Source organism: Haematobia irritans, chromosome 1, assembly GCF_050003625.1.
Source record: "Haematobia irritans isolate KBUSLIRL chromosome 1, ASM5000362v1, whole genome shotgun sequence".
In the NCBI taxonomy this organism is placed as follows: Eukaryota; Metazoa; Arthropoda; class Insecta; order Diptera; family Muscidae; genus Haematobia; species Haematobia irritans.
Window position 1 is genome coordinate 79,396,237 of NC_134397.1, and position 13,159 is coordinate 79,409,395.

General features: G+C 31.8%; 1 protein-coding gene and 1 long non-coding RNA gene across 6 annotated transcripts in view; both read left to right on the forward strand.

The window, feature by feature from the left end:
* Glut4EF (Glucose transporter 4 enhancer factor) overlaps positions 1 to 13,159 on the forward strand; it is an 886,996-nt gene that overhangs the window by 742,253 nt on the left and 131,584 nt on the right. The gene's annotated exons all lie outside the window — the stretch shown is intronic.
* LOC142221258 (uncharacterized) lies at positions 5,222 to 5,673 on the forward strand. Its single transcript, XR_012717976.1, has 2 exons — positions 5,222 to 5,357; positions 5,430 to 5,673. It is a non-coding gene; the product is annotated as an uncharacterized LOC142221258 (long non-coding RNA).

The following is a 13,159-nucleotide window of genomic DNA, read 5'->3' on the forward strand; positions in this document are numbered from 1 at the left end:
AACTGCTAGAAATTTATTTGAATTTAATCCATTCAAAACCCACCTTTCGAAAAGCATATTATTTTGCTAATGCCAATATGGTGTTTATGTACCATAGATCGTATGATTTATTTATATATTTATCTTTATATAAAAAATACTCATAACATTTAAATATTGCAATAAAATAAAAAATATTTAAACATGTTGTAAATAAAGCAGTTAATGGCAACATTTTCAATTATATTTTATTTCTGGTGTCGTTGGACTTGGATTTAAGTATCCATGATTATTAGAACTTAATATATCTTTCACAATAGTGTGTACCTTATTGTGCCAAAAATGTATGTATTGAAAACAAAAAGGAGCTCCACTAAATTTTCAATTGGTAAATATGCAAATTATATTGCAGACATACTTACTTCTGATAATTATATCTGATATTGAAGTACCTTGTTAATCCATTCGATAACTAATTTAAAGGCAGAGATGGGTAGAAATTCATAGAACCTGCTGGTGTAGTAATAAATTATTGCTGAAATGGCTTTAATTTTTCCAAGCAATTCTGAAAAAATCACCAATAAAAAAATATATTTTCTGTGTTCTATGTATAAGTAAAAATTTAAGCGAGTGCTTGCTACTACTTTCAATTTGATATTTATTAGAATTCTACCTAAACTAGTGGTTTAATCAAAAGCCGGTATTTTTACAAAGGCAAATTAGGGAGGATTAAAAGTGATGTGAATAAAACTACATTCCCTGCCATTTAATTACTTTTGGGCCACAGTATCTCTCATATACATGCATGCATGCATAATTAAATGATAAATAAAAAATGCACCTACAATCCCACATCACACAGTTTTCTGGCTTTCAAAATGTACATATATGCTCTGATTATTTCGAAATTTCATTGTAATGTGCAATGGTCTATTTTTTGCTCAATTATTTTCCTTTTATTTGTTTGCTTGTCTGTCCTTCCTATTTTCTTGGTTCATTTCATAGCATTCTGATCTATAAATACATAATATTGGGCATTGTTGTTATTTAATTTAGCTTTCATTTTCATTTCATTATTGTCGGCAGTCAAGCGAAAAACCAAAGAAACCCATTCGACCCAAAATATCGTTATTTCACTTTCCTTGATGCAGCAGAAATCATTTATGTTTGTCACACATTTCGGTTTTTGCAATCTCTTTGCCTTTCACTCTCTCACCCTCTCTCTCTCTCTCTCTGTTTCTCACACTCACTGTGCAAACAACAGTGAGCGTGAGAGAGAGAGAGAGAAGGGGACAAGAGTATTAATGTTAAATAATTTTCATTGCACGCGCTGCTTTTTCGAGCCAATTTTCGGCATATACTGTAAATGGGAATAGTGTAAGTGTTTGTTGAGTGATTAAATGCAATTATGGGTGTCTCTCACAAGCATCCAATGCCAATACCAACGACAATAACCTAACCTAACGGAAACACAAAATCGTCATTGCAATTCGGTGCCAGGACCATAACTATTCGGGCCAAATCTTAAACATAGAATGACAATAAACTCTCAAATAGAAAATAGAAGAAAACATTATGAACAAAATAATTTTATTTATAATGTGTTGTGATATTTGTTAAATTCGCCTTTTTTCCACAATTATCTCATAAAAGGCCAGAGTGTCCTATTATGATGTAGCTCCAGTTTTTCGCTGCCACTGTGGTTCGCAACAAAATTAAAACAAAATTAAATGTTACTTATATAACTTAATCTCTTTTTATTTATTTTTAATTTAGTGAACCCCTATACAAATGATATTAATTATTTTTTTCAATTACATGCCTTATCCTACATGCTATTGGTTTTATGTTCGAGAAACCATATTCTTTGCTATTATTATTACTTTTTTGATCTCAATATTTTTTGTTCAACAAACAAATTTTCTAAAAACCATGAAATACCGGCTTGTGTTTGTCGTATTTATTATAAATATCAAATAAAAGCATCAGAGAACATCGTTTAAAGGGTGGGGAGGGAGGAGCATAAAATGCAATGGCAACGCGATTGTACCCCATTATACATTACAACAACCCAATTTAATCCATTTCACTATACACAAACCGTAGATGTAATGGTCATATGTAGTTCCTTTGGTCGTTTTTTGTTTTATCTAATAAAATTGTTTACACGTGTAGGAGAACAACACTAGTCGTAATGGGTACATTCATCAGAAGGCGATAAAATAAAAAAATGAAACAAAATTGCACTGCACTATACCATGGAAATTTGTTGTAATTTTTAATTTAGGAAGATATTTTGAGTGAACTAGTTTTAATTCAAATTCTTTGTATTTATTAAAAAAACACCCAGGAAACAACTATAATTAAGCAAAAAATTTTAGCCATTTTCTCGATTCTATACTGTGGTGGTTGCTCTAAATGGGGAGTATTATAAATTCGGATGTACAAATACATATAAATAAATACAATTTTCACCCCCTTATAAAATATTCCATCAGCTATTCTTATCTTTATTGTTGGAACGAAACTTTAATCATAAAATCATTTCAACAGTGGCACTTGAGAAAAATACAAGCCCGCAGGAATATTTAAAGCCGCAGCAAACAAAAAAATATTGCGGCTACAATTTCCTATTAATGCCATATTTTTATACCCTGCGCCACACTGTTGCAAAAGGGTATTATAATCCCAGCAAAAAATTTTGGAAGTTCTTCCAAAGGCACAACTTTAAAAGCACTTCCAGTAGATGCACTCCCAATGATGTTCTTTATTTTAACTACCCAGGAAGTTCTTTTAATTCAATTTTTTATAACTTGGTTTATATATACTTTTAATGGGTAATTTTAACTTTTTTGTTTCAAATACATTAAAAACGGAGTAAGAATTCATAAAATGGTACAAATCACTTAAATGTTGTAAAAAAAATGCAAAATCCAATTTGAAAATATTGTGAATTTTTGAAAATATTTAAGGTCAAACGTTTCAGACAAGCGTTAGAATCCATTAAAAATTATAAAAATTATTTATTTGACAAAATATCACAGAATTTTTTAATTTACATCCAAAACATTGAATTCGGATCACACCTAAAGAAGTGATGCAAATTCAGTACAACGGCTGTTGAAATGGAGAAATTCCGTCCTATGACAAGCCCATGCTAAATTCATCGCTTCTGCGTCAATTTTGCACCACTTCCGGATCCAAAAAGAACATTTTCATTACTTTTTTGGCGACGCTTTTTTTGCTGGGAAGTTAGTGCATATGTTTGCAACACCCAGAAGGAGACGAGATAGACACATGGTGTCTTTGGCAAAAATGCTCAGGGTGGGCTCCTGAGTCGATATAGCCATGTCCGTCTGTCCGTGAACACATTATTGTAATCAAAGTCTAGGTCGCAGTTTTAGTCCATTCGACTTCAAATTTGGTACAAGTATGTGTTTTGGCTCAGAATACAACCCTATTGATTTTGGAAGAAATCGGTTCAGATTTACATATAGCTCCCATATATATATATTTCGCCCGACCTGGACTTATATGGCCCCAGAAGCCAGAGTTTTATCCTAATTTGCTTAAAATTTTGCACAAGAAGAACAATTAGTACTATAGTCAAGTGTGCCAAATTTTATTGAAATCGGTTCAGATTCAGATATATCTCCCATATATAGCTTTCGCCCGATATGGACTAATACGGTCCCAGAAGCCAGAGTTTTACCCCAATTTGGTTGTAATTTTGCACTAGGAGTACAATTAGTAGTGTAGTCAAGTGTGCCAAATTTTATTGAAATCGCTTCAGATTTAGATATAGCTCCCATATATATCATTTGCCCGATTTACACTCATATGACCACAGAGGCCAATTTTTAACTCCGATTTAGTTGAAATTTTGCACAGGGAGTAGAATTAGCATTCTAGCTATGTGTGCCAAATTTGGTTGAAATCGGTTCAGATTTAGATATAGCTACCATATATAGCTTTCGCCCGATTTACCCTCATATGACCACATAAAGGGTGATACGGTCAAAATTTGGTCAATATAAACTTGACGTATTTCTTTCAATTTTGCATTTAAAAAACCTGAACACCCCTCATTTTGAAGGTGTGTGTGTGTAGAATGTTGCTCCTATTTTGATTTTGGAATTCACTCTTCAGTTGTCAAAATGTCGTCCAAGCAAAAAGAGCAGCGTATCAAAATTTTGCTCGCGCATCGCGAAAATCCGAGCTACTCGCACGCAAAGCTGGCAAATTCGAAGAAGGTGGACAAGGTGGCTGTACAAAATCTGATGGCAGGTGTCAAGCGTGAGGCCCGGCAATTCGGATTTGGAAAAGCGAAAGCCTAACTGAATATTTTTCCTGAATTTTATGCTAATTGAACTTGAAAAAGAAATTTAATTTGATTTTTTAAATAAACGATTTCACCGATTTACACGCGTTTTCCCTTGACCAAATTTTGACCGTATCACCCTTTAGTCGACTTTTTACGTTTAGTATTAGAAAGAAGAACAAATTTTCTCACTTATATAATTCTTTCAATAGTTATAGCAATTGGATATTATGTATAAATGTATAAATTGTTTTCTAATTGAAATTAAAATAAATAGCTGTATATTTTTTGAAAAAAACAAGTCTACGATTTTCGATTTAGCTTATTTAAGTTTAAAGGTATCGAAATGTGTGGCAACAAACAACACAACAAAAAAAATAAATTGAGCCACTCAAACAATCATAAGTCACAATTAAATGTGAACACTCAAAAGGCAGCAGTTATAAGCATAGAGTAAAATATTTTTTTTGTGTTCAGATGTTTAGCTATTTCTGCTATCATTTGTTTTATTATGAAATGTTCTAATAAAAATAAATAATACTACATGGTGGTGCAGTGAGGCATCCCTAGCAAAATGCTTTTGAAATTGACAAACATTTTTTTCCCCACATATTCCCCATTTAATAGAAAAAACAAACACAACGTAAAACAATAAAAATCGAGCAAAAATAACACTTGGAAAACCTTGAAATTGCCACAGATGCAAAGCAGAAAAAAAAACTAAAAACAAAAAGACAACTAAGAAAAATTGCAAAATTTATTCATTTTTATGGTAATTGCTTCTCAGATGTTTGCCACTCAACGCTCTAAAGATTTCTACAACTAAACAATTCCTCACAGTAATTTTCTATAATTTTTGCACTATAATTAAAAATCAAATGAGACAAGTAAGCTAGCTAGCTAGCTAGCAAGCAAACCATCATCTAACCTGCTAGCTAGTCACCCAAGTCAAATGCGATCTGAATCTTGTGCAATGATTTGTATCAAGGCTTTAGTCACTGATTCCACATGCGATTTTATTAGACGTGTTGGCGGAATGACTGACTAATATGCAGTGGTAATAATGATAATGATGATGATGATGGCTTACTGATACTTGTTGTTGTTGTTGTTATATTCCATGATATAGTTCGATGCAGTTCATATGCAGCTGATCCACAGCCATTGTGTATTGTGGAACACCTTCTCCAATGTCATTATCAACACGTTTTCCGGATCTGGGGGTGGTTTATTACGCTAATTCCCTTTTCAGAAAATGAATTTGAAATATTTTAATATTACATTGTAATTAAAACTAATGGTGGAAAATATGGGATATTGCATTCAAATTTGTTAAAACTTTTGTTTAATTAAAAATTTATCTGAAAAAATGACCCCCAAAAATTTTCTTTTTGTAAATCATCTAAAATTACCAAAGTCGTGCATACTTTTAGGGGCTAAATGAGGCTATAAGTGGAATCAAATTTTTTCTATAATAAATAATTCCATTTAATTACAATATATTGAATTAATTAACACTATTGCTCTCAAAAACCAGAAGTTCCCTTCACTTTAATAACTATTGGTTTACTTTTTTTTATTAAAGGGTGATTCTTTTGAGGTTAGGATTTTCATGCATTAGTATTTGACAGATCACGTGGGATTTCAGACATGGTGTCAAAGAGAAAGATGCTCAGTATGCTTTGACATTTCATCATGAATAGACTTACTAACGAGCAACGCTTGCAAATCATTGAATTTTATTACCAAAATCAGTGTTCGGTTCGAAATGTGTTTATCGACAAATTTTGTTCAGCGATGAGGCTCATTTCTGGTTGAATGGCTACGTAAATAAGCAAATTTGCCGCATTTGGAGTGAAGAGCAACCAGAAGCCGTTCCAGAACTGCCCATGCATCCCGAAAAATGCACTGTTTGGTGTGGTTTGTACGCTGGTGGAATCATTGGACCGTATTTTTTCAAAGATGCTGTTGGACGCAACGTTACGGTGAATGGCGATCGCTATCGTTCGATGCTAACAAACTTTTTGTTGCCAAAAATGGAAGAACTGAACTTGGTTGACATGTGGTTTCAACAAGATGGCGCTACATGCCACACAGCTCGCGATTCTATGGCCATTTTGAGGGAAAACTTCGGAGAACAATTCATCTCAAGAAATGGACCGGTAAGTTGGCCACCAAGATCATGCGATTTGACGCCTTTAGACTATTTTTTGTGGGGCTACGTCAAGTCTAAAGTCTACAGAAATAAGCCAGCAACTATTCCAGCTTTGGAAGACAACATTTCCGAAGAAATTCGGGCTATTCCGGCCGAAATGCTCGAAAAAGTTGCCCAAAATTGGACTTTCCGAATGGACCACCTAAGACGCAGCCGCGGTCAACATTTAAATGAAATTATCTTCAAAAAGTAAATGTTATGGACCAATCTAACGTTTCAAATAAAGAACCGATGAGATTTTGCAAATTTTATGTGATTTTTTTAAAAAAAAAGTTATCAAGCTCTTAACAAATCACCCTTTATAATGTAATTTAATTTTATTGCATTGTAGTAAAAGTGGAGTGGAAATGAGTTAGGAAAAAATGTCTCTGATATTACTAATTTTAGATTTAAAATCTAAGTATGTACACATTAACTTACATGCCCCCGGAATTGCTGAAAGTGATCTCCATATTTTCAAATAGGAAGTCATCAAAAATATTTTTCTCAAAATAATACAATTAACCCTTTCACTACCGATGTCCACTTAGGAGGACATTCGAAGACGTCATCAAACTTTATTTCCCCACTTAGTTTCGATTTATTTCTCGATACACATTAACTTACATGCCCCCGGAATTGCTAAAAATCTCCATATTTTCAAATAGGAAGTCATCAAAAATATTTTTCTCAAAATTATACAATTAACCATTTCACTACAGATATCCACTTAGGATGACATTCGAAGACGTCACCAAACTCTATTTCCCCACTTAGTTTCGATTTATTTCTCGATGTTATTTTAAAGTAGAGGCTTTAATATAAATAAGCTATAAATATTTTCCATATTGTTGAGCACTAAAATGCATTTTTATAAACGTCTTTAACAATAAACGAAAAATACGAAATTTTGAGACCATTTTTCTACTGTGTGCCTCTAGTAAATGGACATTCATACAAAAACTATGGATGATATTTTTTCGGGTTCTTTTTTGTATTTTTTTGTCACACTTCGAAAAATATTATGGGCTTATTTCCGAAAGGTCTTTTGGTCACAATTTAAGAATATAAATTGAAGTAGGACCTTAAACTTACAATTTTTGTTCTACATGCTGTTAGTACAAGTAAACACTGAAGAAAAATTAAACCCCATATGCAAAAAAGTTAAAGAAAACTTCAAGCCTACTTTTGCCATACAAATTCGTTCGATAAACTGTCAATAAATGGTTTTGCATATGGGCAAAAGTCTATAACACTAGGTTTATTTCGGTAGTGAAAGGGTTAACAAATTACCTCTATCTCTTCGAAATTTTTCGTTGCGTGTAGCTTGTATTCATTTTTTATGTTTCTGATCTAAACGTAACCAAGTGATCACACCCCTGAATCACATTGCCCAATCGTTTTTATTTATTTTAAAGTAATTCAGGTGTGGAAACAGATCAGCCATTAATGACGAGATCACTCATTACTCGAGTTGATGATTGATTACTTCTACCGGTTTCTAAAGAGTCCCCTTACCTTACTAGATACACCCTTAAAAAAATACAATAACCAACAAAAAAGGGTAAAGTTCAAAACATCAACTCATTATGAAAGTAAACGGGTGATAAGCCATAAATAAAATGAAGCCAAATTTATTAATTTTCGTAAGCTATTTGTTTATAAGATAAATTTAAGCTTTTAAACGATTTGAATGGCAATGGCAATTTTGAATGAAAATAAAATTTTTGGTTCTACACAGAGAGAAAAAATTGTATTTTTTTGAAACTAAAATGTTTGGTTCTACGCAGAGAGAAAAATTTTATTTTTTTTTTTGATTAAAATTAAATTTTAATTAGTTTGCTTAAATTAAATTGAATTTATTAAAAAAAATAAAAAATATAATTTACATTGACTTTTTAATTTAATTTAATAATCATCAAATTGTGAATTCGAAAGCTTTTTAGTAATTGTTTAAGTGTATGCAAGTCATATAGAAACCTTAGACGATTTGTGATTTTTATGGCGGCTTCCATTTTCATATGAAATCAAAATGGACTGAATTAATTTAAATAAATTTCATAAAGACATTAATCATTACGGAACAATAAAGCAATAAATGACAACATATAATTAGCCGCATTAGTATTAAGACAGACAAAAGCCGGTACAAAACTATAGAGGAAATTAAATAAAACGAAAGGAGCTATCTGATGAAATAAATCAAAATTACCAAAAAAAGCGAGCAAGGGAAATACAGAAACAAAAACTAAAACAAAGACCGTTTTGCCATTTTGCATTCTAAAGTTGAGAGATAACACATTCAAGCAAGCAGAGAAACACCAAACACAAAAATAAATAAAAATAAAAAATATATATGAAATCATAGCATACAGGTAAATTATAGATTATAGTCCGTATTTGTTTTTTTTTTTGGTTTGTTTTTTTTTGGTTTGTTTTTTTTTTTGGTTTGTTAAACACTACCTGCATTGGTATATGGCTATGTCACACTTATCGTACGATGTGATAGTGGCTAAGACAATGACGACCATGGTGCTGATGACGCTGTTATACAACAAATCTGTTATTAATTAGTTGGAGGGTTGTTGTTGTTGTTTTTCCATATGCATAAATATGGACTTTAAATTGGCTATGAAACTTGAAGTCAGTAATGCTGGTCGATTTAAGCCATACATGAAAAGGCCACGACTTCAGAATGGCCCAGAAATGCTTAGGAATTTAAAATTACTCCTTCGTTACCTGTTAAAAAGCAAACAAAATAATAACAAAACAAAAAGAGTTTTTTTTATAAAACTAATGGCTCAAACTCAAACAAACAAATTGTATTATTTAATTTAATTTCTGTTTTTATGTTCAAATCATTTTATTTTCATTTATATAATATAAGGATATTATTGTTGGACACTAAATGCCTATACTGAAATTATTAAAATAAATATTAAAAAACAAAAAATAATAATAATATGAAACGATATGCATATACTGTAGAATTCGGTTATAGCGACCGCCAAGGGACCGAAATTATACGTCGTTATAACCGAACGTCGTTGTATCCAAATAAGTGTACACAATTTTTTAAGTTTTTTTTAATCATGTATATTCATATTTATTGAGATTGGAAATAGTTTAGAATTGTGGTTTGCTTTCTATTTACAAGAATTTCTTTTAATAATTTACTTTCAATAACTATATAAACTCTCTGGTATATCAGAACCCCCATATCGTAGATACTGTTTTAATGTGGGCACAGCACTCAAGGTTTCTGTCCTAGTTGAAATTTTGATTGGCTCATCTTCGTCATCTGGTTCATTATCGCTGAGAGTTTCATCATTTTCTTTTGTGTTCTCCACTATTTCTCTCAATGAAGGCTCTTTTGATGTCACGACATTTACGAACTCCTCCCAGTCCTGGTTTGAACTCGAACTCATCCCAAACTGGTTTGAATATTTCTTCTTTGTCATTTCATTCTGTAATTCCCCGCAGTATATGTTTCTTTATTTAGTATTGGCTGACGACAAAAAATCGAATGAAAAAAATAAAAATTAGTACACAGAACTTACATCGTCGTTATAACCGAATGTCCATTCCAAAGCAGACGTGCAAATTGGTCGTTAAAAGCAGATGGTCGCTAAAACCGGAGTCATTCTAAGCGAATGCTTGCGCATGCACAAACTGTTAAGAACCAAACTTGCTTTGAAAATCCGTCGTTATAAACTGATGGTCGTTATAACCGAGGTCGCTATAAATGAATTCTACTGTAATTTCAAAGTAAGTCAAATAATTTTAATTTATTTTAATTTTAATTTTAATTCTAATTTTAATTTATTTTAATTTTAATTTTAAGTCTAATTAATTTTATTTTTAATTCTAATTTAATTTTATTTTTGATTTAATTTTAATTTTGATTTAATTTTAATTGTAATTTTAATTTATTTTTATTTAATTTTTATTTTATTTAAATTTTATTAATTTTATTCAGTGTTTCATACATTATAACATAGCTTTATTAGAACCCTATATGGTCGACATTCTTACTTTACTTTCGAAACCTTCCACTTTATTCCATTTTTATATGAGGGACATACATATACATTTTACATTTTTTCCGCTTATGAATTTATTCATCAAACTTTTATCCAAGTATAGTGTATATTTGTAAGAATCCTGTTCTCTTGTACATTCAATTTGGTTTTATTGTCAAGGTAAAATATACTGCATAAATGGGGGGACACACGGTACATAGTATTGAACAAACATTCGCTCTTATACCAAATGTATACTGTATGCGGTTGGTATGTGCTTTATTTTGGGGCCCATGTCACTGTACTGAACACCATATTCGTTCCCATTCTCTTGAAAATAAAATACTATATTCACACTAAACAGACCCAGCAACAACAAGAACTATGGTTAACAAATGAAGATATGCGAAACATGAGATTGTATTCAAGGTCATTCCATGAAAATTTACGCACACACACACAAACAAATTCTGCTATTATTATAAGCTCATCTCATTAGGTGGCTCTCATTTCTTTGCCAAATGCAATAGTCCATGGAAAATGGTTTCTTCATGAATAATATATTCGTACTTACACAAACACACACACACGTATATATATTCTCCTCAAATGCTATTCCTTACATCAAGGTTTGCAATTTTCGTTGAGCTATAGGAAAGGAGAACTTTGTTTTAAAGAGAGAAAATATGAAATAAAAATCAATAATTTTCCTATATCATACTGAGAAGAAATCTACTAACAATCTACGTATAGTCTGTGTGTGTGTGTAGGTTAGTGGTTTTTACCATATATAAACTTTAACATGGCTTGGCTTGGATTTAGTGTTTGGTGTAAGAGTGTATGTGTGGGTGTGTGTGTTTGTCCCTGTGAGCTTTAAAACTGGGTCGTTGTGCTCTTCGTCTTTGGTATTTTATGCAACCGACAAAGGGTTTACATTAGTATTCATTCTTTCTATCGTGCTCTCTCTCTCTCACTCTTTCTCTCTGACTCTCACATATTGCCCTACTCATTCACTGTTACTAACTTTGTTCCATTTGCTGCTGCATAATTTTAGGGAGCAACTGTACTAGTTTGTTGTTGCTTTGAACTGTAACAAGGGTCTCATTTGCCGGTACACAAACAATAAAAGCGGGAATGTTTTGCATTGAATTGTAGGCTAACCGGCATTTCATAGTGCGCATGTCTAGGGGTCATGTTGTTTACATTTCCCTACACCGAGAACCTCCACATCACATCACATCACTGAACTGAAAGCCTCTAAGCTTACTTATGTGTTGTGTTTTTTTTTTTTTCAATTACTCTTAAAGAGTTTCAGATGGTTTTTCCACAGAGCAAAAATAGGGAAACACACACAAACCAACATTTTAATATTTCTGCAATATAAACGTGTGTATAATAGCCTTTTACATTGAGCATGAGAATTTTCACCGAAAAATAAGCTTTTGTTTCGTTTTCAGTTAGGGTCTCTTCATGTTTTATTTTTATTTTCTTTTACATTCTTTTACATTAAATAATCTATATTTAGAGCAAACGTAAAGCAAAACAAGGATAAGTAAAACTGATTTAATTAATTCGAATAATTTGCAATGTGAAACTTGATATGTTAATGCATTATATTGGGATTATTTATTCTGGAAATTGCAGGCTATTTAATTAAAAACATTTTGTATCAAAAGTGCAACAACACTCAGATTGAAATTCTGAATAAACTATGTCTGCCTGTAACACAGTTCCTAGTTTTTTTTTGTTGTGTGCAAATGAAAATAGTAATTTTTTTTTAAATTTTCCAAAAATGTTGACCTTAATTATAAAATTTTGGCGGATTTATGAAACGCTGGAGTAAGGAATTTTCTGATCCGACAATGACTAAGAACTTGTATGTATTCCTTGTATGGACCAATCTTGAATATGGATCTGTAAATTGGGAACTATTTATACGAACAAAATTGAGTCTGTTCAAAAATAAGTTTTTTTGTTTCACCTACGCAGTCACGGCTGTCATATTCTTTTAAGCTGAATATGATTTAGCTTTCTACCATTAGTAGTCGTAGAAAAATGTTGAACATTACATTTGATTTGGAATACGTTCGAGTTACAAAATATGGTTTTATTTACATCTACCTTCCTTTAGTCTTATCTTATTTAGATTGTATCGAAGCGATTTAGAAGCGATCACATCCAACTGGCTTATACATACATGTTGACCTTTGTAATATACCCTATTCTTTTGCTGTAGACATAACGAATAGGAGTTATCTAATCCTAATCGTTACACATTAATTTTTTACATCAATCATTTTTTCAATAACCCAAACTCACAAGGATAGAAATCTGCTCTCTAATGCAAATCAAACAAAATAAAATCAAGCCAAAAATGAATACCCAAAAAAAATACGAATATTAACATTTTTATCACAAAAAACAACCGCAACACAAAGGACATTTAAACCACACCGTTAGTTACAAAACAAACAAACGAACGCCAAGAGGTTTGCACTTCAAGGCCAAAATGGCCATTAACAAAAAACAGCCGCATAACATTTTCACAGTAATACCTCGTAAGACCCATCTTCATGTTTTTATACTTTTCGCTCAAGGACTTCTCTTTGCACTCAGCTGTGAATGTGGCTTCCCTCTCTGGAA